The 6,149-nt window shown below is 42.8% G+C and overlaps 1 long non-coding RNA gene across 1 annotated transcript; it reads right to left on the bottom strand.

The window, feature by feature from the left end:
* Positions 1-769: 769 nt before the first annotated feature.
* On the bottom strand, positions 770-6,040 carry LOC123034606. The gene is made up of 2 exons (XR_006416807.1): positions 4,287-6,040; positions 770-2,339 (listed from the first exon to the last, which is right to left on the bottom strand). It is a non-coding gene; the product is annotated as an uncharacterized LOC123034606 (long non-coding RNA).
* Between the last annotated feature and the right edge of the window lie 109 nt (positions 6,041-6,149).

The raw sequence follows: 6,149 nt of genomic DNA, 5'->3' as shown, positions 1-6,149 counted from the left end.
AGCGGGGCCATGGTGGAAGATGCTTCTTGTCAACGCTGCACTGAAGAGGCTTTTCCCAGAAATGGGCAGTGGGAGGTTCTCATTCACAGCAATCCTTTTGCTTTTGTCCTCAGCAGAGGATACTTTTAGCAGGGGTGCTACTGAGAAGATGCTACCAGATTTTTACTACCCAATGATTAAAGTACTGCTTGTTTGTTTCAACTTAAGTTTCCCCTTCTGGGTTGAAAAGGGTGTAATACGGAGCTGCTATGCCTAACGCTGCACCTTGCACAAATGGACCAGGAGGTGTGGATGGCAGTGATTCTGGGTCCCTCGGGTCAAGGCGGCCTTCGGCTTTGTTGGCTGGGACTAGAATGGCCGGCAGCAGGAGCAGAGCAGGCAGCACAACCGATTTGCACTTAATTTATAGCTTATGACTTGCAGTTTAGGCCAACTTTTATCAGCTTCACTTTCCCACTTTCTAAGATTAGGTGAAGGTGATTGAGGACCTCATGGTCAAAAGATCTTTCCTGAGGGGACCCGAGATTGGAAGAATTGGAAGTGTATTTATTTCAGTTCTCAATAAATCTGGCTCACCATGGTCCATAAACAGAGGCAATAAAGCCAGCTGGGCTGCCCTGCAATGGGGAAAGATTCTTAGAAGCTCTTGGCAGCATCCTGATCGGAACAGTAGAATATTTGCAGAAAATAAACTTTTGCCTCCATTGTAAACATCCACTCATGCTCCAAGAAGGGGCTGGGGTTGTGAGAAAAAAGACTGATGACAGAGTTAAGTAAAATTTTATTTTTATTTTATTTTTATAACCACAGGTTACAAGAAAAACACAATCCAAACATACAAACACAAAGACAAATAAGAGCAAATTGTGGGTACAAGCCCAAAGCAGTTGCAAACCCAACACACGGATAAAATACTAAAATCAGTCTAAAATACAGACTGGCAGAAGGCTAATGGAATGGATAAAATGTTATTTCTAATGTTAAAAGATAACAGCAAAAATGGTCACTTGGTAACTAACATGAAGGGAAACTTCTGCCAGTAAAAAGTTGATATATTCCACTTTTGAACTTTAAAAAATATTGATAATCTGATCTAACAACTTCCTCTCTGTAAAAGCATAATAAAGTCATTGGAGAGAATTATGCATGAACCTGTTCCAGGCCAGAGGTGCAGTTCCACAGGGATTTTAGACTATCTCACCTCAAGATTCGCTGAAGGCATGGTTTGAATATGTAAATTGGTAAATGCCTTCCTTAATGGAATACTGCTAAAAGTTTTAAGTACTGTGAATTTTTTTTTTAATTAAGTACTGTGATTTTTTTTTCAAATGGGTACTGGTACCACAAAAAGAATTTGGAAAGTTGGATCGGAGTAGTGTCTTGATTGACATCTCGCATAACAAGCTGGGCTTGAATTCTGTTCAAATCCCAATATTTTACTTCACTTAAAGGAGGGAGAGAGTTCTTTTCTAAGATACAGGCAGCATATTTGCTTTCTGCACAATGGTGCTAATAACTAGTTTTAACCAGGTGGCCTTCTGGTTAAACTGTCAAGTTTCTTAATATATTTAAACAATATCAGATGGGCCCTTACAATAGCTGAGAATAAACCTGTCTCATTCTTTAGGTGGGCAGCAGACGTGACCTGAGGAAGACCTGAAATTTTTCTTAGACTTTATTATAGGCTACTTCCAACTGCACAAGCACCGTCTCATTCCATTCCCAGACGTCAGCCCCATGTAGAAGTTGTGTAATGACATCTCTTTAAGAGATCTATTTCTGTGGAAAGAAGCATATATAAGCCAAATAGTAGGGAGTGGTAGGAACAGAGGTAGTAATGTGTGGTTTTAACTTGTTTGGCCTTGCATATTGATCTGCATTTGGAGTGGAGGTTTCTTTGGGGACAACAAAATGAAAGCTCTCCAAAGGGTCCTATCCATGACAGCCCAGCTCAGCTCTTACAAATTCAAGCCCATGGCTTTCCTAATGGAGTCAGTTCATCTCAGAATTGGTCTTCCTTTTCTTCTTCTGCCTTCAACTTGCCCTAACATGACTGTCTTTTCCAGGGAGCTTTGCCTTCTCATGATAGGCCCAAGTCTCAGTTCTGTCATTTTTACCTCTAAAGAGAGCCCTGGTTATTCATCTGTTGTTCCAGGATATTCACAAAGCTCTCCTCCAGCATCATGTTTCGAATGCATCCATTTTCTTCCTGTCAGCTTTCTTCACTGTGCAGCTTTCACATCCATACACAGGAATCAGGAATACAATAGTGTGGCCTTTTTAAGCTTAGGGCAAGGTGATTGAGGACCTCATGGTCAAAAGATCTTTCCTGAGGGGACCTGAGATTGGAAGAATTGGAAGTGTATTTATTCCAGTTCTCAATAAATCTGGCTCACCATGGTCCATAAACAGAGGCAATAAAGCCAGCTGGGCTGCCCTGCAACGGGGAAAGATTCTTAGAAGCTCTCTGCAACATCCTGATCGGAACAGTAGAATATTTGCAGAAAATAAACTTTTGCTTCCATTGCACCTGCATCCCAGAACCTGCTCGTTCCCAGGATTTCCTATCATTATTTTGAATTACGCTGAGGCTCAGCAGTTTCCACTGATTTTTCAAGTAAGATAGTTTAGCAGTTTTTTTTAACCTTCAAAAGCAACTTATAATGGGAAGAAAACTGAATCAGGATTTGAATTAAGGAAGTAAATCTGTCTTTCCTGACTTTATTCTAGATTTTTCTTGGGACATGATGCCTAACTGCATCTTTCTTCCTAATCAAACCAGCCCTTCTTTACATATCCTTTCTGAGCATGACCTAACATAGTCTGATGAAAATTCAACAAGGAAATATTTTTTTAAAAAATATTACACAGAAGTCTGAATTTGGAGAAATGCCCTTGATTAAGCATGTTCTGGAAATGTAGCAAAATTGTAACCTTATCTTTAAGATTAAGACTGCATTTAAGCTGTCATTTAATAAATGCAAGGCTTCCAGGATTACTGCATAGGGAGATCCAGATGAAGTAAGAACAGAAAAAAATCACAAACAGTTCTCAAATCTATTTTGTGCATCAAAAGCTGAGACACACAGAAAAAAGGACACTGACAAAGAAAAGTTTTGATAACCCTGGCCCCTTTTCAGTTTTAAAGGTATAGTAACTATAGAGAAGTGGACCAGCTCTCGCTGTTTTCCGATAGATTTATTTGATTTTACCTTCAAGCCAAGTTATACCTGGTGATACCTTTAGAAGGGAAAGATGTTAGAGGGGGTTCAACTAGACAAGGTGAAATTAGTGCTTCTTCCACTTCTCTAGCCTATTAGTGATCTCAGCTTGTTCATTTCTTAGCAAGGTTCCAGATCTGCCAAGCTTTTCTCCAATGAAGCATTCAGATAATTCCTTACATTGCTCTTTTCTAAGCATTGATGAGGCAATAGACTTACTAATGCCAGCCACTGGACTTACGCATGAAAGTTTATTTTCAGTCAAGAAGAAACACCACATGCGTGGCAAGAAAAAGTGGCCAGCAAATCATATCACAGAAAAGTCAAATGCAGTAGTTTAGTATGCTTCCAGAAAAGATTTCATTTTTAGTAGCATACTCAAAAAATGGACTGTTTAGACTAGAGCTTAGTAAAACTCTCCTAACAGCATGTGAAGAAGGTAACCAAATAACTGATGTTAGATTAACAGACTGAGATCAGATTCGCAAGAGCTGACATCAGAAGCAAAGGATAGCTCTGTGCAGGCACCAAAGCTGTCTAATAGCATTATCCAGGCAAACAAGTAGCATGACCTAGTTTAACTGTAAAGTTTGATAGCAGTTTCAAACAGGAGGCTGGCCAGGTGCCAAGTTGGTGAGGGCTGCTTTGCTGGCTTATTAGAGCCAACTGCCTCCTTAAAGTAAAATACTGGAGATTTTGTGACGAAGTCTGTCCTTGCGGAATACTTCCGAGTAAATTTTTCCAAGAAAAGCAGTTCCAGTTTATCAGACACAGAAGCGATCTGTTCATAGATCCCTATCACTGCTTTTGCTGTCAGTAAACCTTGTTTTGAAATAATATCAGTAAGAAAGGAGAGCTGCTACATTGCTCCCTCAACTACTTCCAGAAGTTTCTCTCCTTTATTCTTCAAAGATTCTTAATCAAGCACGAATATTTCTCCCAAATGAGGTGAGTTTTCAGCTGGGAAAGCTAGAATCTCTGGGGTGGAGTCACCTATCTCCAGAAAGGTCTATCTGTTATGGGTAAGTGCAGGAGCCAAAGCAAGGTTCCTTAAAGCTTTCTTACCAGGACCGAACTCCTCTCTCTTAAGCTGCTCAGCAGATTTTGTCATCACTGGGAATCCAGAGCTAAGACAGAAACATTTCTTGTTGTTTTCCATATTATGGCTGGTATATGGAGAAGGAGCACTCACCATATCACGTTTCCAGACACTTCAGGCTTTGGGCTCCTCTTTGGGCTCCTCATATCTGGTACAGCAAGATATGAGCTTCCCTCATTCTCAAGTGAGGAATTATGCACAATCTACTCAGTGACTTAGACAAGCAGGAGAGTGAGCCATTCTCACACCACTAGAACATGCAGCGCACCTGCACTTGAGATCCCTACAGGCCTCATAGCAGGTGCAGGGCATCCTGACTTGGTTTGAGTTCTAGCATCTTCTAAGAGACCATTCAAGAAACATCCAGACAACCCCATCAACACTTTTGGACATGGCTGGATTGGCACAAACATCTTGCTAGATTGTGATCTTCAGGTGGGGACTGACAAAGAACCCAGCAAAGGGGACCGGGCAAGGGAGAACATTTTAAAAGTTTTTTCCCCCTTCCATTCACTATCCTACTCCTCTAGGGGTGTTCTCAGTCACCCAAGATCCTGCCAACTACACCAACCAACAAAGAGCAAAACTAAACCTGGCAACAATGTCTACAAAAAAGTAAAGGCCCATTGACCAGAGACAGAAAAAGGCAATACCAGTTGGAGAGTAAGGGTCCAAGGTAAGAAGATTCCTCTGCCTTACATACTTTGCACATAATATTTATCTGCCTTGGTTGGTCATGTGCAGACAGACATGCCTAGCAGCTACTCAAACTCCTAACTGGTAAGATGAGGACCAGTTGCAACCAGTTTGGCCACATTTCCTTGTATAAACATTCTCTGTATAACTTCAGAAGAGATAGATTTTGATCTCTCTCCCTCTCTCTCCTTTGCCTACAACATCCATGTTTACCTTCCCTTCTTCTCATCATCCCGGAAGAGACTGGTTTTGGCTAATCATATCTTGATTTTGTGATAAAGCAGATTCAAACAGTCAGGAACATAATGGAGTTCAGAACTGTTAAAATAAGCATGTGAGGTGCCTCATTTGGGAATGCCCACATGTCAAAATCTCCTTGCAACATGGAAAACACTCTATACAAAACCTTTCCTTTGATCTGCTACATTTACACCTAAACTTTCGATTGTGCCTTTTGGTCCCCACATCAGGGCCTAATGTACATGGGGCAATGTGGACGGAGTCCATCCCTTCTCGGTTGGCATGTTTAGTTTGGGCCTGCCATTACACTTTCATTCTCCCTCTCCTATGATGAGCCACCTTCCCACTGACACCTAAGTATTTTTTACTTGGCAACGAAATTTGTTGATTACCTTGGGGCTTACTTCCAAAGCAGCATGCTTAGAAATGCAGTCCGGGAATGTCCTTACTAGCACTTAATGCAGAACGGTGTCATTTTGCAATAGGTATTTAGGGAAGCAGGGAAAATGCTCTGCATATTTTCAGGAGCAACACTTGTCCTCCATTTCCCTCATTCTGCTCGTATTCGAGGGCTGAGACCCGGCCGCGTTTCGGGCTCCGATGTCCGCTTTCCTCGAAACGGTTCGGCGGGGCTTCTCTCAGGTAACGTGCCCGGGGTGACAGCTAATTCCCGCCACAAAGCAAGGCCGGCTGGGTCGACGGCGCCCCCGTCCTTTCCTCTTTGGACGGCCAGCACAGCACCAGACCGCCCCTCCGGGCTCCTCCCGACCTCGCTCCTGCACTCTGGCCGGGACCCCTGGCCGCGGGAGGGCCGGTTCCAGGCTGCGGCGGTCCGCGCGTCGCCCGGGCTCGCTCGCAGGGCTGGAAGCGGCGCCCTCTCCCTCCCCGCCCCG

Source organism: Varanus komodoensis, unplaced genomic scaffold, assembly GCF_004798865.1.
Source record: "Varanus komodoensis strain SLA01 unplaced genomic scaffold, ASM479886v1 scaffold6_4, whole genome shotgun sequence".
Lineage (NCBI taxonomy): Eukaryota > Metazoa > Chordata > Lepidosauria > Squamata > Varanidae > Varanus > Varanus komodoensis.
This window is presented reverse-complemented; position numbering and strand designations above follow the sequence as displayed.